Genomic DNA, 19,286 nt, shown 5'->3' on the forward strand with positions numbered 1-19,286 from the left:
CAAGGATCTTATTGTAATATCTGTTAAATCCCAAGTGTCTGCATCAGTGTGGGGCAAGCAAATGTTAATATTTGAATGAGTGATCTTGAATTACAGTTCTGCCTCACTGTCTTGTTAGCAACTATTGTAAGAGCTGTGTCAGCATGTTTAAAATTGTAAAGCATATGGAAGTTGGCATTCTAACCATTTTTAAGCATACAATTCAGTGACATTAAATACATTCACAGTGTTTTGCAACCATCACCACTATCCATTTCCAGAACTTTTCCATCATCCCAAACAAACTCTACCCATTAAACAGTAACTCCCCATTCCCACCCTATCCCCAGCCCCCGATCATCTCTATTGTACATCTGTCTCTGAATTTGCCTGTTCTGGGTACATCGTATAAATAGAATCATACAATATTTGTGTTTTGGGTCTAGTTTATTTCACTTAGTATGTTTTTGGTTTTTTGAGATGGACTCTCGCTCTGTTGCCCAGACTGGAGTGCAGTGGTGCAATCTCAGCTCACTGCAAGCTCCGCTTCCCGGGTTCACGCCATTCTCCTGCCACAGCCTCCAGAGTAGCTGGGACTACAGGTGCCTGCCACCACGCCCAGCTAATTTTTTATATTTGTAGTAGAGACGGGGTTTCACCATGTTAGCCAGGATGATCTCGATTTCCTGACCTCGTGATCCGCCCACCTCGGCCTCCCAAAGTGCTGGAATTACAGGCGTGAGCCACCGCGCCCGGCTATTTCACTTACGTTTTTAAGATTCATTCATGTTGTAGCATGTGTCAATATGTGGCTGAATATCATCCCATTTTATGTACATATATGCCACATGTTTATCCATCTGTCAGTGGACAGCCTGTTTCTACCTTTTGAACATTGTGAAGAATGCTACTATGAACATAGGTGTACAACTATCTTTTAAGTCCCTGTTTTCAGTTCTGGGTATATAGGAGTGAAATTGCTGGGTAATGGTAATTCTATGTTTAACTTTTTGGGGAATCGTGAAACTTTCCCACAGCCACTATGCCATTTTACGTTCTCACCAGCAGTGCATGAGGATTGTAGATTCTGTACATCCTTAACAATACTTGTGCTTTTCTTTTTATCTGATAGTAGTCATCCTAATGGGGACAAGTGGTTATTTCATTGTCAATGGCAGTTTTTAAAGCAGCTCATTTTTATTGAGACTTCACAAAGTACTTGCCAGGCACAGTGGCTCATGTCTGTAATCCCAGCACTTTGGGAGGCCAAGGCAGGTGGATCGCTTGAGCTCAGGAGTTCTACCCTGGGTAACATGGTGAAACCCCATCTCTACAGAAATACAAAAAATAGCTGGGTGTGGTGGCACAGGCTTGTGGTCCCAGCTACTCAGGAGACTGATGTGTCAGGATTGATCGCCTGAGCCTGGTAGGTCGAGGCTGCAGCAAGTGAAGATTGTCCCACTGCACCCCAGGTTGGGCGACAGTGAGACCCTGTCTCAAAAAGAAAAGCCAGGCCGGGCGCAGTGGCTCAATCCTGTAATCCCAGCACTTTGGGAGGCCGAGACGGGCGGATCACGAGGTCAGGAGATCGAGACCATCCTGGCTAGCACGGTGAAACCCCGTCTCCACTAAAAAATACAAAAAACTCCAGCTACTCGGGAGGATGAGGCAGGAGAATGGCGTAAACCCAGGAGGCGGAGCTTGCAGTGAGCTGAGATCCGGCCACTGCACTCCAGCCTCAGAGCCAGACTCTGTCTCAAAAAAAAAGAAAAGCCAGAGTAAACTTAGTTTTCATCAAACCAATTCTCTTTTGCACTCAGTGTTTCATTGGTTTACATAATATTGTGATGAAATCACGACAAAATTACATTGTTTAGAAATAAACACAGCTGGCTCTAAACATTACTAGTAGCATGAGTTCTTAGATATGATGTATTTTGTGTGACTAAGTCAGTTTTATAGAGAGAATGTAGTTAGGTTATGTGGGGCCAACTGAGGGCTTTTAGAGTATTGACATTTTCTTAAATGCTCTTAAGTTTGCTCCTGAAAGTATGGTCTGCAGGGTAGCAACATTGGCATCACCTGGTCTGGGAACTGGTTACAAGTGCAAAATGTACCATGTGAAATCAAAACCTACATTTGAGCAAGATCCCCAGTGATTTGTATGCACATCAAAGATTGACAGATTGTGCCTTTAAACTACTTTTAATGGCTACCTGCTGTTTCAACTTGTAACATAATTTTAACCAGTTCTTGCCACTGGGTGTTCGGGTTATTTCACTAGGTTTTTGAGTATTATAAAGGATGCTACAATGAATTTCCTTATAGGTAAATCTTGGTGCAAATACCTGTTTTCCAATAATGAATTTCTTGGAGTGCTTGATTCAGAGTATGAATATTTGAGTTTTTTGACACAGTAAATTGCCCCGATTTACTTTTACCCTCAATGTATGTGAAAATGTGTATTTCTCCACATTCTTTTCAATAACTAGTGCTTTAAAAAAAATTATTTTAGTGGTGGAAATTGGGTATCTTATTTTTAATTATTTCTTGATTGTTACAGTGGCTGAAATATTTTTAAATGTTGTGTGCTTCCATCTAGAGATAGGCATATATATAAAATGAATCAGTAAATAATGATTTGGTAATTCCATTTTAATAATTGAAGAAATAGTTCAGTAATACAACCAGTAAAGGGCAGACCCAGGAACTGAAGATCTGATACAGGAACCAAGAAAGATTTGAAAGATCCTTTTCTAATCTATCAAACCAGAATTAACCTAATAATATTTTGACTATTATGGTGGAGTCAGCTAATCAAATCAAACCCTTTTTATTTCCATTCTTATACTGAAAATGTTTCTAAGTTTACTTAGTGCACACAATGAGAGTCATTTAAAAAGAAGTTATTTTGCATTTAGATTGTCACCTTAGAGAATCCTTAGATAATAGTTATTTTTTTTGTAGGGTCTCACTCTGTCACCCAGGCTGGAGTAGAGTGGCATGATCATGGCTCATCGTAGCCTCAACCTCCTGGGCTCAAGCCTTCCGCATAGCTGGGACTACAGGTGTGCACCACCACACCCAGCTGATTTTTGTATTTTTTGTAGAGGCAGATTTTGCCATGTTGCCCAGGCTGGTCTCAAATTCCTGGGCTCAAGTGATGCACCCTCCTCAGCCTCCCAAAAGTTCTGGGTTTGCAGGCATGAGCTACTGCACCTGGCCTGAGAATACATTTAACTTTTTTTTTTTTTTTTTTTTGAGGAAATTTATAGTATCTTAACATTCTGAATAGAATTCTTGTGGTAGGTGTAAGAAAGTGGTCTTAATTTTATTTAGCTGTGTAATGCTGCTTTTTGTTTTTAGCCCTATGTCAAAACATAGGCTGTATATATATATATATAATATATATATTACATATATGTTTTATATATATATATAGCATTTGAATGTCTATGTGTGTGGTATTCAGGAAGGAGATATAAAGCCAATGAATATTACTTCTGTTTTTTTAGGAGCCAGGAAATGAAATAATTTTCATTCAGTGAGTAACTCAAAGTGATTTCAATGTGCAAAATACCTTGAGCATACAAAGAAAAAACAATTGACTGTCTGGAAGAAAGGAACTAAAGAGACTAATACATGCTGGTCACTTTCCCATATGTTGTTTCATGTAAGTGTTAAAAACAGTACTATTGGTGTTCCTCGTTTACAGGTGAGGTAAGATACCTTGTAAGATTCAGTAGCAGAGCATTGATCCACGTTAGGAGTCAGAAAAGCCAACCCAGAGAATATGACAGTAGAACTGATTCTTAGAGGTCATTATTTGAAGATATGAGGTGATACATATATTGTGAAAGAATCTACATATAATGTTAATAGACTTAAAAATTTAGCAAGATCAACTAATATAAAGTCAATTTGGAAGCCAGATATAATGTAACTAGTGTTTAATAAGAGGTGTGCAAAGTTCTCTTTGTAGAAAGTTTTAAACCTTTACTGAGAGACATTGAGATAGACCCAAATCAATGGACATCTGCTCCTGAAAGTGTGTTCTATAGACTGGCATTGTTGACATCAGTATTTCTGTTGTTGGGCAGGAGGAATCAGTATCATTAAATGTGACAGCTCCTCCCAAATCTATAGCATCAATGCAAATCAGAATAATATCCCAAGAAGTTTGTTTTTGTTACTGAATATGACTGTCTGGTTCTAAATTTTATACAGAAGCTCCAAAGCAAATGATAACCGAGAGGGAGATGGAGTGAGACTTGCCTTACCAGATACTAAGCTGTATTGTAAGTAAGATAATACAGACTTGATGCAGGAATAGACCATGGAAGAATATACAGAGACTAGAAACCACATATTATGAAAACTAGATTTATGATAGAATGGGAATCTCATATGTAAATGTCAACTTTAGGTGGATTAAATGTGGACTTAATGTAAGAGGCAAAACCAGACTCTTTTAAGAATAAAATATAGGAAATAGTTGTATGACCTTGGATTGGAGGAGTTCTTAAGACTCAGCTCACTGCAAGCTCCGCTTCCCGGGTTCACGCCGTTCTCCTGCCACAGCCTCCGGAGTAGCTGGGACTACAGGTGCCGCCACCACGCCCAGCTAATTTTTTGTATTTTTAGTAGAGACGGGGTTTCACCGTGTTAGTCAGGATGATCTCGATTTCCTGACCTTGTGATCATGCTGGGTTCACGTAAAAGTAAGACGTAAAAGTACAATAAAGACATAAAAGTACAAATTATAAAGGGAAAGATTGATAAATTTGAATAAAATTAAGAACTGATTATTAAAAGAGTGAAACGAAAAGTCCCAGACTGGGAGAAGATATTGGAACGCAGATAATTGACAAAGGACTTTTATCAAGAATAGGTAATAAACTATACATAAATGAGAACAATAGAAGCCCAATAGAAAAATGGGCAATTCGGGCCGCCGCCGCTGCTGCTGAATTATTTGGGCTGCAGCGGGCAGTTTCGGCTCGTGGCCGCAAGCCACTTCTGCGGCTGCCCAGAGAACCAAAGGTCGCGGATCCCAAGTCTTCCTTTCCGCCCCCCAGGAGGAGCGAGAGGGAGCCACGGCTGATATGAGAAACAGACTTTCGGGAAATGGCCTCTAAATCCTAGCTGAATTTGTTAGCCTTCCTCTGTGGATCGGCAATAGGATTTTTTGTGTTTTTTTAATGTTCTCAGCTATTTAGTATTTTGTTGGGAGAATAGGGTGGCACTCAGCCTAATACGCTTCATAATGATTCTCATGCGAGGCATTCAGATGATAATGACACAATCATCTAGAAGGACAAATGAACTTCAATGCAGATTCTAGCCAACATAAAGATGAGAACACCGACATCGCTGAAAACCTCTATCAGAAAGTTAAAATTCTTCGCTGGGTTTTGACAAGCCCTTAAAACCTAGAGAAAAAGGCCTCAAAGTTACGTGGGCCTAGCATTGTCACAAAGTGTTGTTATGAGTTCAGAAGAAAATAAAGACTTCACTACTGTGAGATTGAAAACCAAAGAAGGGGCCGGGCGCGGTGGCTCAAGCCTGTAATCCCAGCACTTTGGGAGGCCGAGACGGGCGGATCACGAGGTCAGGAGTTCGAGACCATCCTGGCTAACACGGTGAAACCCCGTCTCAACTAAAAAATACAAAAAAACTAGCCGGGCGAGGTGGCGGGCGCCTGTAGTCCCGGCTACTCGGGAGGCTGAGGCAGGAGAATGGCGTAAAAACCCGGGAGGCAGAGCTTGCAGTGAGCTGAGATCCGGCCACTGCACTCCAGCCTGGGCGACACAGCGAGACTCCGTCTCAAAAAAAAAAAAAAAAACCAAAGAAGGCAGAGATCAGCCATACTGGAAAACAAAGCTTTTCAGTATGTTCATGAACATTATTTAGAAGATGCTGATTGGTGTTTGAAAGCAGATGATGACACGTATGTCATACTAGACAATTTGAGATGGCTTCTTTCAAAATATGACCCTGAAGGACCCATTTACTTTGGGAGAAAATTAAAACCCTATGTAAAGCAGGACTACATTGAGTGGAGGTGCAGAATATGTACTAAGCAAAGAAGCCTTGAAGAGATTTGTTGATGCATTTAAAACAAGACAAGTGTACATTTAGTTCCTCCATTGAAGACAGCACGGGGAGATGCATGGAAATTATAAATGTAGAAGCAGGAGATTCCAGAGATACCACTGGAAAAGAAACTTTTCATCCCTTTGTGCCGGAACATTTAATTAAAGGTTATCTACCCAGAACCTTTTGGCACTGGAATTACAACTATTACCCTCCTCGAGAGAGTCCTGGTTGCTGTTCTGATCTTGCAGTTTCTTTTCACTGTGTTGATTCTACAACTATGCATGAGTTAGGATACCTTGTTTATCATCTTCGTGTATACAATTATTTATACAGGTATCAACCTACCTTACCTGAAAATATACTAAAGGAAATTAGTCAAGCAAACAAAAATGAAGATACAAAAGTGAGGTTAGGAAACCCTTGAATGGAAGTTGTGATGAACAAAGGTAAAACGTCTAGCACGGCACTGAAGAAGGACTTCTGCATTTCTAACAGAACACTGGAATCCCAGTGAGGAATTCTAAGTGAACATTCCATGGAGAGATTTTTCACATGAATGACTCTAAACTGAAGCTTTAAATGACCTGTGAAGTCTGTTAAAATGTGTTTTCATACAGTAATACATAAATATATCTATATATATGAAGAATTTGTGTTTTTAAAATGGTGGCCAGGTAAAGGAACTAGAAAAGAGATTTTGTTGCCTGTTTTTGACCATCTGTATTATTATTGTCACTGAGAAACAAACAATTAAATTTGCTAAAACTATACTGCACCATGTTAGTAATAAACAGATCTGCCCCAAAGAAAATTTTTTTTAAATGGACAACAGACATGAACTGACATTTCACAGAAGAAAGTTTATAAATACATGAAATAAAATTTAATTTTATTCTGGAAAGTGCATATTAAAATCACAGGTGCCATTTTTTACCTACAATATTGGGAAAAAAATGTTCAAAATGTAATCTATTGGCTAGTATATGGTGCAAGGGAAAATACTGCTGGAAGGGGTATAAATTCATATGACGATTTTGGAATCTAGTTTAACATTACTTGGTAAAGTAAATGTGCATATATCCCCAGGAGAAGCTCATATCTTTACACTAGGAGACATTTACAAGAATGTTTATAGCAACACCATTTGTAATAGCAGAAAACTGGAAACACCTCAAATATCCACCAATAGAATAGATAGTAGGACATTCATACAATAAAATAGTGTGGAACCTGAAAATGTAAGAACTAGTTATACACATGAACATAAAAAGATCTTAACATTGGCCAAGTGCGGTGGATCACGAAGTCAGGAGTTCAAGACCAGCCTGGCCAAGATGATGAAACCCCGTCTCTACTAAAATTACAAAAATTAGCCGGATGTGGTGGCAGGCACCCTGTAATCGCAGCTACTCAGGAGGCTGAGGCAGAGAATTGCTTGAATCCAAGAGGCAGAGGCTGCAGTGAGCCGAGGTCACGCCACTGCACTGCAACATGGGAAACAGAGCAAAACTCTCAGAAAAAAGAAAAAAAAAACCTTCTTTACTGGAATAAGCAAGTCACAGACGAATTCACACAGTATTCCATTTATGTTAGAGATTCTAACATTTAGAGACATATTAGAAAAGCAACGTAAGAAACCATTAATAAAATTCAGCATAGTTTTCTAGGAGCAGGAGGGTACAGGGATGTAATCAAGGAGGAGGTCTCACAGGGCATCTAATGTGCCGTAACCAACCAGAATGGCTGGCACCCAAGCCTTTTTACTCTTTGGACAGTATGTATTTTAATACACAAGTATGATGTATTTTATAATCAATAAAATGATAGAAATATGCTTACTATTGTATGTCTAGCTGAATTCTAGAGTTTGACCATCATACCTAGAAGGTGGTAGTAATATTTAAAATAATGCTTAGGTATTTTTCCAAAAACATGACAAATACTACTTTTAAATAATTTTCTATTTATATTATCTGAAATTTTGTTTTAGTACATTTTACTTGAAGTAGGAGATAATAGTCCAGTGAGCGCATGGAAGTAACAAATAGTTAATGTTATAAACAGTCTTCTGCTCTATCAGAGAATCTCAACATGAGAGAGAGGAACATGTAGTTTGCAAAAGCATATTTTGAAACTTACTGCTTTGATATATTTTCTTTCAAATAATATCAAAGGAGAGTATAAGGCTTATATTTATCAGAAGTGAGCATATAACACCACTTCTCTCCAGATAGCCATAAAATTAGTCTTCATACAGCACCAGGTGGACAAAGCCAAGGGCCTGATCACCAGCATCCCAAGTACTGGACTGGGGGTTGGGAGGACTTCAGTTACCAATTATGGTATCTCTAGGTCCACAACAAGGTAAACAGTTTGAAACTTTGATTTGCAGTTGATGCCACACAAAAATTTCTCTATTTGTAGTCTTGATTGGGACATAGTGATCAGTACAATTAATGTACCTGAATGGGGACCTAACAGTCATCCTCCCTTATGAAGCAGACAGCTGTAGAATTCCATGCAACTTGGGGCCACTCTGCTAAGCCTGTATATCTTCCTGACATGTTTGCACCTGGTGGTAATCTACCTGTGCCAAACCATTTCTGCCCTTGTGGTGGTGTGGTATCTCGTTTTTCCAAATACTTTTTAGAGTCCTAACAGCTCTCAAATCTCAGAATGATGACCTCAATTGGAGCCTGCTTCCTGGAGAAATTGGCCAAGGTAGAGATTACCAGAACCATAGTCTTTCTAGGACAGATTAAACCTTAACATTGTTGAAAGCAACTACCATTACATGACAGCTTGCCAAGATGTGTTGGGGAAGCCAGGATTTTGGTGATGATGAATAGTGTCTTCCAACATTTGAGAAACCTTAAGTACTGTTGGGTTCTGTGTATTCATTCATTCAGAATTACTGAGTTGCCCATTAGATGTCAGGCACTGTGCTAGGGTCAAACTAAAAACTCCACTTCAAGATTAGCTAATATTTGCATGAAGCAGTGAATATTTTAATCTTCTTAGAGACAGGGTCTCACTATGTTGCCCAGGCTAGACTTGAACTCCTAGGATCAAGTGATCCTCCTGCCTCAGACTCCTGAGTAGCTGGGACCACAGGTGCGTGCCACTGAACCCAGCTATTTTGCTCAATCTGTAGGGCTTCCAATCTGCTATGTCTGAGATCTTGTTGAATCTTATAGAAATAACTTAGAAAAGAGGCCGGGCGCGGTGGCTCAAGCCTGTAATCCCAGCACTTTGGGAGGCCGAGACGGGCGGATCACAAGGTCAGGAGATCGAGACCATCCTGGCTAACACTGCGAAACCCCGTCTCTACTAAAAACACAAAAAATTAGCCGGGCGAGGTGGCGGCGCCTGTGGTCCCAGCTACTCGGGAGGCTGAGGCAGGAGAATGGCGGGAACCCGGGAGGCGGAGCTTGCAGTGAGCTGAGATCTGGCCACTGCACTCCAGCCTGGGCGACAGAGTGAGACTCCGTCTCAAAAAAAAAAAAAAAAAAAAAAAAAAAAAAAGAGGAAAGATGTAGCTCAGGAATTTCATTTTTTGGGCTTTCACATATATGCACTTTTCAGGGTTAGCCAAAAAGAGGTGGTGCTGCAGTATTCAGGATGTCTTATGTCTTGGAAGAAGAGTTTATGTGAGGTCATGGGATCTGAATCAGATAAGATATAGTTAGTATATCTTCAGGTAGGATTCATTTAACAAATATTCTGGTCGCATATCCAGGTGCCAAAATGAACATAGCCGTGAATACAACATAACATCCCTCATCTTTTGAAGATTATTTATAGTCAGGAAAGGCAGACAGTGATCAAATATATCGATTTGTGTTAAAAATTATTAAGCAATATGAAGCAAGGTATTACTATATGTTTGTCATGGGAGATCCTTATAAGGTGTGATTTGAACAGAACTGAAAAGAGAGAGGGAGTGATAGTCATGTGGCTATCAGGGAGAAAACCACTTTTTTTTTTTTTAAGATGGAGTTTCACTCTTGTTGCCCAGGCTGGAGTGCAATGGCGCGACCTTGGCTTACTGCAACCTCTGCCTCCCGGGTTCGAGCAATTCTCCTGCCTCAGCCTTCTGAGTAGCTGGGATTACAGGTGGCCGCCACCATGCTGGCTAATTTTTTTTGTATTTTTAGTAGAGATGGAGTTTCACCATGTTGGCCAGGCTTGTCTCGAACTCTTGACCTCAGGTGACCCACCAACCTTGGCCTTCCAAAGTGCTGGGATTACAGGTGTGAGCCACGGTGGCCAGCCAGAGAAAACATTCTCGCAGAAGTAATAGTGCAAGTGCCCTAAAGTGTAATTGAGGCAGCAAAAGGCTGATAGAATGAGGGAAAAGAAGAATGACCAGAAATGGTTTCAAGAAGATATTTGGGGACATGATTTTGTAGGGCTTTATATGGGAATGACAAAATTTGGAAGCATATGAGCAGATAAGGTATAATCCTATATTTTATCACTGGTTACTATTTGAAGAATAAGCTGTTAGGGAACAATTCCAGAAGCAGGTGGACCAATTGGAATTAAAGCAAAGGCTTTAATATGGGTAAGAGAGAAAAGTATAGTTTCTTAGATTAGGGTAATAGCAGTGGAAACAAAGATTCCGAGTTTATTTTTAAGGTAAAACTAACTTCATCTGTTGCTGTATAGGTGAATATGAGGAAAAAAAGATCTCCAAAGTTTTTGACTAGGAAAATGAAGGAAAAAATAAGTCATCTAATACTGAAAGAAGACTGGGGAATGGGGTGGAAACTTTTGAGGGGGTAGGTATCAAAAATTCCATGCTGGGTATGTTGAGTTTGAGAAAACAGACCACCAAGTGGACACATCAGGTAGTCCTTTGAATATACATATTGGGAATTCAAGGTCAGTGTCAGGGCTAGAGAGAGAACTGTGGGAAGTATAAGGCCAGGCGTGGTGGCCCAAGCCTGTAATCCCAGCACTTTGGGAGGCCAAAGCAGGCAGATCATGAGGTCAGGAGATCAAGACCATCCTGGCTAACACGGTGAAACTCCGTCTCTACTAAAAATACAAAAAAAATTAGCCAGGTGTGGTGGCGGGCACCTGTAGTCCCACCTACTCGGGAGGCTGAAGCAGGAGAATTGCTTGAACCCAGGAGGTGGAGGTTGCAGTGAACCGAGATCGTGCCACTGGGTGACAGAGTGAGACTCGTCTCAAAAAAAAAAAAAAAAAAAAAAAAAAAAAAAAAACTGTGGCAACTATGGGTGTATAAATAGTATTTAAAGCAGTGGGACCAGATGAGCTCACTGAGAGAATGATAGTTAAAAGGTCAGCAGGCTGAACCCTGGGGTTCTATATTTAAGATAGAGAAAATTAGAGTGACTCAATAAAGAAGACTGAGGGGACAACCTGTGAGGTATGAGAGCTGAGAGAAAGAGAAAAAAATTTAAAGTTGGGGAGTTGGGTGGCCTTGAAGCAAAGTTTCATAAAAGAGGGAGAAACATTAAGTGTCTGGCATACTACTGAAGGATTGACTAAGATGAAGACTGAATTGACCATTTGATTTGACAATTAAGTTCATTAGTGGCTGAGTAGTATGGTTTGAGTGGAGTGGTGAGGACAAAAGGATGATTTGAGTGAACTGAGGAGGGAATAAGAGGGGAGATAGTGAAAACAGTTTTATTGTTTGCTTGCTTGTTTGTGGAGATTGGGTCTTGTCCTGTCACCCAGGCTGGAGTGCAGTGATGTGATTATGGCTCATTGCAGCCTCAACCTCCTGGGCTCAAGCAGTCCTCCCACCTCAGCCTCCCAAGTGACTGGGACTACAAGTATTCACCACCAAGCCTGGCAATTTTAAAAAATTTTGTAGAGATGAGGTCTTACTATGTTGCCCAGGCTGGTCTTGAACTCCTGGACTCAAGTTATCCTCCTGCCTTGGCCTCCCAAAGTGTGAGTATTACAGGCGTGAGCCACTGTGCCCATCCCAGAAATGGTCTTTAAAAGAGTACTGTAGCATGTCAGCAAGGTGATGGAACAGGAAGCCCAAGACCCTTCTTCTGTCATGGATAAATGCATTTAACAATAATAGACCAGATTCCTCTGTGAGAAGTCCAGAAACCAGTTACAGGTTGCTTTACCACAGGTGAGACTAAAATCAACGGCATCAAATCCAGGTAGGTAAATTCAGCGACTTGTCGCTTGCCAGAGCCTCCCAGCCCCCCAACCCCTACACAGCGTGGAGCAATTGGGAGGAAACCTTCAAACTTCTATCTGCAGAGGGAAAGGTATATATAGAACATACATATATAGAACAGATATATATAGAACATACATATCCAACATTCTAAGTTTTGGGGGCCTGGCTGAGGGACTGCTTTCTGTATTTTTGCCTGAATCTGAGCACTAACAGCAACGGGGCACCAGCTGTAATCTCTGGGAGCCAACTGCTCTGGAGTCTGCAGTACCACAGACAGACACTAGGCGAAGCTCCAGTTCCATGACTTGCTATAGCACCCAAGATGCCACGGTATTGCAGGGGAACTTCTGATTAGAACCGCAAACCTCTTCAAGCAGAATTCACACACAAGCCTAAAGAGGATGCATTCCCAGAAAAGGCTTAAGAAGCCTCTAGAATCTCTAGCCAGGCTGAATGGAGAAAGTCTTTGATATAGAAAACGAGATGAGAAAATCTGGGTGAGATGGCTGATTCTTCAATACTAAAATCCCAACAAAAATTAATGAGACATAACAAAGAAATGGAAACATGGCACATTTAAGAAACCAATTAAATTTCCACAAACCAACTTGAAATAAATGGAGGTAAATGAGGTGCCAGAGAATTAAGAAATACCATTATAAAAATGCTTAATTAAAATAGAGCATAGATAGCTAAACAAAACCAAGAAAATCATGGATAAACAGATTGAGAGTATCATCAAAGAGACAGAAACTGTAAAGAAGTACCAAACAAATTCTGCAACTGAAGAATAACTGAATGGAAAAAAAAATCTCTATAGGAAATGAACAGACTTGGAAAGGCAGAAGAAAAAATCAGTGAACTCAAAGACAGGACTTTCAAAATTGCTGAGGCATAGGAGAATGAAAACATATGAAGAGAGCCTAAGGGGCTTATGGGACGCCATCAAATAGAACCACATTATGGGAGTTTCAGAAGGAAAATAGAGAAAAAGGCACAGACCTATTTAAAGAAATAACAGCAAAAAAATTTCCTAGATATGAGAGAAACCGACATATAAAAGAAACTAAGAAAATGCCAGCAAAGATAAATCTCAAGAGACCACACCAAGACACATCATAATAAACTATCAAAAACGGAGAATCAAGAAAGCAGCAAGAGAAGCACTCATCATGTACAAGAGGGCTTTTAATTATTAGCAGATTTCCCAGCAGAAACCTTGCAGACTAGAAGGGAATGGGATGATATATTCAAAGCACAGAACTTCCTGATAAGGTAAATGCATAGAAATATATACAGACCTATAATATTGTAATGTAGGTGTGTAAATTACATTTAATTCTAGCATAGAATTTATCATTTATTATTTTTAAAGGTGGGGTCTAGCTTTGTTGCCCAAGCTGGTCTTGAATTTTTGGGCTCAAGCAGTCCTCCTGCCTTACCCTCTGAGTAGTTGGGGCTACAAGTGTGCACCACCATGCCCAGGTACCGGTTTTGAATACAAAAAACAAAAGTGTAAAAAGTAATTATATATTTGAGTTAATGGATACTCATTATGAAAAAAAAAAAGGAAATTGTGTTATTAATTACAAAGTGAAGGGGGGCAGAGATGTAAAGGAGTAGAGTTTTTATACATGAATGAAGTTGTTAGCTGTTTCAAATAGAATGTTACAATGTTTAGGTGTTTTATGTAATTGCAATGGTAACTTCAAAGAAAATACCTACAAAATATACACAAAGGGAAATGAGAAGGGAATCAAAGCGTGTCACTACAAAAGAAACAAACAAAAAACACAACAAAACAAAAAAGACAGCAAGGGAAGAAAGTAGGGACAAAAAAGCTACATGACATACAGAAAACAACAAAATGGCAATAGTGAGTTATTTCCTATCAGCAATTACTTTAAAGGTAGATGTGATGAACACTAATTAAAGACATAGATTGGCTGAATGGATTTAAAAAAAAAAAAAAAACAAGGTACAACTATATGCTCTTTACAAGAGACTTACCTTAGACTTAGGGACACACAAAATCTAAATGTGAAGGGGTGGAAAACAGTTCCATGTAAATAGGAAGCTAAAAGAGAGCAGGGGTAGCCATATATAATATTAAACAAGATAGTCTTTAAATAGAAACCGTCAGGAGGACAAGAAAGGATGTTATGTAATGATAAAGGGTCCATTCATCAGGAACGTATAACAACTATAAATATATACACACCTAATGTTAGAACTCCCACATAGGTGAAGCACTGACAGGACTGAAAGAAGAAATTAACAGCAACACAGTAATAGCAGGAGACATAATACTCCTCTTCCATTTATGGCCAGAACAACCATACAGAAGATCGACAAGGAAACAGAAGACATGAACAACAGTATAGATCAGTTGTCTCTAACTGATGTCCACTCAATAACAGCAGAATACACATTCTTAAGTACTCGTGGAGCATTCTCCAAGATAGACCACATGTTAGGCCGTAAAACAAATCTTGACAAATTTAAGGAGATTGAAATCATACGAAGTATCTTCTCCAATCACAATGAAATAAAACAATAAATCAATAGCAGAAGGAAAACAAAGTTCATGAATTTGTGGAAACTAAGCAGTGCCCTCTTGATGAATGGTCAGAGAAGAAAACACCAGTGAATTTAGAAACTATCTGGAAATAAATGAAAAGAAAAAGGCAACATATCACACTTAATGGAATGCAGTGAAAGTAGAAGTGAGAGAGAGGTTTATAGCAGTACCCTGATACTGAAAACAAAAATACAACAAGAAAACTATGGACCAACATTTTGGATTAATACAGTAGCAACAAAATAGGTAGATAAGGAATTCACCTCAATCGAATAAAGGTCACCTGGGCATGATGGCACATGCCTGTATTCCTGGCTACTCAGAGGCTGAGGCAAGAGGATCACTTGAGCCCAGAAGTTCTGGGCTGTGGTGCGCTATGCTGATCAGGTGTCTGTATTAAGTTGGGCATCAATATGGTGACCTTGCACAGTGGGGGACAACCAGGTTGCCTAAGGAGGGGTGAACTGGCCCAGGTCGGAGAAGGAGCAGGTCAAAACTCCTGTGCTGATCAGTAGTGGAATCACGCCTGTGAATAGCCACAGTGCCCCAGCCTGGGCAACATAGCGAGACCCTGTCTCTTTATATATATGTATATATAGGTCATATATGACACTCAGTGGAGAAAGATTGAAAGCTTTTTCTCTAAGATTAGGAATAAAGCAAGATTGTCCACTGTCACCACTAATACCGCTAATATTTTGAAGGGGTGGCCTGCCCCGCCACACCTGTGGGTGTTTCTCATTAGGTGGAACGAGAGACTTGAGAAAAGAAATGAGACACAGAGACAAAGTATAGAGAAAGAAAAAGTGGGCCCTGAGTTCCCTTAGTATTTATTGATAGTTATCTTCACCATCTTAAAGAAAAGGAAGTGGCAGGACAATAGGATCATTGTAGGGAGAAAGTCAGCAGTAAGACATATGAATAAAGTTCTCTGTGACATGAATAAGTTTAAGGAAAAGTGCTGTGCCTTGATATGCATATGCAAACATCTCCATAAACCTTTTTACTGCATAAAGAGCAGCATTGCACTAGCAAGTCCCACCTTTTGCCCTAAGTCGGTTTTCTCCTTTCTCAGTAAACAGAACATACAATCGGGTTTTATACTGAGATGTTCCATTGCCCAGGGACGGGCAGGAGACAGATGCTTTTCTCTATCTCAGCTGCCAACAACCGCCAAGAGGCCTTCTTTCCTCTTGTACTAGTCCTCCTCAGCACAGACTCTTCACGGGTGTCAGGCTGGGGGACGATCAGGTCTTTCCCTTCCCACGAGGCCATATTTCAGACCATCACATGGGGAGAAACCTTGGACAATACCTAGCTTTCCTAGGCAGAGGTCCCTGCGACCTTTGGCAGTGTGCGTATCCCTGGGTACTTGAGATTAAGAGAATGGTGATGACATTAACCAGCAAGCTGCCTTCAGGCACTTGTTTAACAAAGCACACCCTGCACAGCCCAAAATCCTTTAAACCTTGAGTCACCATAGCAGGTGTCTCTTGCAAGGACAAGGTTGGGGGTAGGGTCACAGATTAACAGCGTCTCAAATACAGAACAAAATGGAGTCTCTTATGTCTACTTCTTTCTATATAGACACAGTAACAGTCTGATCTTTCTTTTCCCCACATTTCCCCCTTTTCAACAAAACCACCATTGTCATCATGGCTCGTTCTCAATGGTCGCTGTCTCTTTGGAACTGTTGGGTATACCTGCCGACTAACAGCAGACAGACTAGGCACACAAGGATTAATATGAAATTTACAATAGTAGTACTTTAGATGGTCTTAACCAAAGTGACAGAGTTAAGATTTGCGAGGCCATCAGCAACTCCTGCAATTGCCTCAGTTTCTGGTACCAACACAGAGATCACATACTTCACAAAGTAATAAAATATCACAAAGCAAGTGGAGGCAGGATGAGATCACAGGATGGCATTAAAATTAAAATTAAAATTGCTAATGAAATTTCGGGCAAGCATTGTCATTGATAACATCTTATCAGGAAACAGGGTTTGAGAGCAGACAACCTGTCTGACCAAAATTTATTAGGTGGGAATTTCCTCGTCCTAATAAGCCTAGGAGCACTACAGGAGACCGGGGCCTATTTCATCCCTTCGGCGTCAACCGTAAAAGGCGGCACGCTTCCAAGGAGGTCGTTTATAGGCCTACCCTCAGAGCTCATTTTCTTTCTCAGGGATATTCCTTGCTGAGAAAAAGAATTCAGCGATATTTCTCCTATTTGCTTTTAAAAAGAGGAGAAATATGGCTCTGTTCCATCCCAGCTCACCGGCGGCCAGTTCAAGGTTACCTCCCTTGTTCCCTGAACATCGCTGTTATCCTGTTCTTTTTTCAAGATGCCCAGATTTCATATTGTTCAAACACACATGCTCTACAAACAATTTGTGCAGTTAATGCAATCATCACAGGGTCCTGAGGTGACATATATCCTCTTCAGCTTACAAAGATGATGGGATTAAGAGATTAAAGTAAAGACAGACATAGGAAGTTATAAACGTATTAATTTGGGAGAACTAATAAATGTCCATGAAATCTTTACATTTTATGTTTTTCTGCCATGGCTTCAGCCAGTCCCTCCGTTCAAGATCCCTGACTTCCCGTAACATCCTCTCTCCCTTTCCGTCTATATAAATGTGCCATGGCGACGAAGGCTTGTTCGTTCTCTCGATTTTGACGCAGGATTCTTTGACTAGTCTGGCACACTACCATCTCCGTGTAGGCACTTTTCTTTGCATCTCCGATGGGTTCTTTGTAGAACTTCAAATGTCTAGTGGGTATCCAAACAGGAAGCTGATTTTCTCCTGGTGAAACACAAGCAAAATTCCCCAGGTTATCACCTTCCCTATTTCCCATGTCTTATTTTTGTTGTCTTTCCACTAGATCAGTTTTCCTTCATGTGGACTGTTCTTTTTACCAGTAAGATGTTGTTCTGCAGAAGTTGTAGTCTGATTTCTATAAATGTTTAAAAATTTTAAAGTATAGAGTGCTAGATTAAGCTGCATCTGAGGAGTGGTACACTCCTTACTGTCTCCCCCTTCTTTTTGTTTAATTAACTGAGTTTTGAGTGTTCTATTAGTTCTTTCAACTATGGCCTGTCCTTGGGAATTATAAGGAATTCCTGTTGTATGTGTAATTTTCCCCTGATTTAAGAATTTTTGGAAAGCTTTACTACAATATCTTGGTCCATTGTCAGTTTTAATTTTTTCTGGAACTCCCATTACAGCAAAGCAAGATAATAAGTGTTTTTTAACATGGGAAGTACTTTCTCCTGTCTGGCAGGCTGCCCATATGAAATGTGAATAAGTATCAACTGTTACATGAACATATGATAATTTTCCAAATGAAGGTACATGTGTAACATCCATTTGCCATAATGCATTAGGACACAGACCTCTGGGATTAACTCCTGCCTCTTGAGTGGGCAGGTGTAGTACTTGACACTGAGTGCAATGTTGTACTATATCTTTTGCCTGTTTCCATGTGACATTAAATTTGTTTTTTAACCCTGCTGCATTTACATGAGTCAAAGCATGAAGTTCTTGTGCTTTTATGAATGCAGAGGATACCAGTAAGTCAGCTTGTTCATTTGCTTTAGTTAAAGGTCCTGGTAAATTAGTGTGTGCTCGAATATGAGTAATATAAAATGGGAAATTCCTTTTTCTTACAGTTTGTTGTAGTAAATTGAACAGCTGGTTTAACTGATCATCCGTGCTATATTTAATTAGAGCTGTCTCAACATCCCTTGTAGCCTGTACTACATATGCAGAATCTGATATAATATTAACAGGTTGCTTAAAATCTTGTAACACTGTAATGACTGCAACCAACTCTGCCCTTTGAGCCGATTGATATTGAGTTTTGATTACTCGCTCTTTTGGCCCTGTGTAAGCTGCTTTTCCATTGCTGGAACCATCAGTAAATACTGTCAGAGCATTTTCTAGAGGTTCATGTCTGATAATTTTAGGTAAAATCCAAGTAGTCAATTTTAAAAACTGGAAGATTTTTGTTTTTGGGTAATGATTATCAATAATTCCCACAAAATCAGCAAGACCAATCTGCTATGCACCAGAATTGATAAAGGCTTGTCTAACTTGTTCCTTGGTTAAGGGAACAACTATTTTGTCTGGGTCATTACCACACAATTTTATTATTTGTAATCTTGCCTGACCAATTAATGTAGCTATTTCATCCAAGTACAATGTAAAAGTCTTAATTGTACTGTGAGGAAGGAATGACCACTCCACAAGATCAGTATTTTGAACAATGATGCCTGTTGGAGAATGTGCAGTAGCAAAAATCAAAAGTTGGAGTGGGGCTAAGGGATCTATTTTACTTATTTGCACTGACTGAATTTTTTCTTCCACTAATTTAATTTCTTTTGTTGCCTCTGGGGTTAATATTCTTTTACTATTTAAGTCTGGGTCTCCTCTAAGGATAG

The 19,286-nt window shown here is 39.9% G+C and overlaps 1 pseudogene; it reads left to right on the plus strand.

The window, feature by feature from the left end:
• Positions 1-4,973: 4,973 nt before the first annotated feature.
• Positions 4,974-6,650, plus strand: LOC100428230 (glycoprotein-N-acetylgalactosamine 3-beta-galactosyltransferase 1-like; annotated as a pseudogene).
• Positions 6,651-19,286: the final 12,636 nt, after the last annotated feature.

The sequence above is a fragment of the Macaca mulatta genome, chromosome 11 (assembly GCF_049350105.2).
Source record: "Macaca mulatta isolate MMU2019108-1 chromosome 11, T2T-MMU8v2.0, whole genome shotgun sequence".
In the NCBI taxonomy this organism is placed as follows: domain Eukaryota; kingdom Metazoa; phylum Chordata; class Mammalia; order Primates; family Cercopithecidae; genus Macaca; species Macaca mulatta.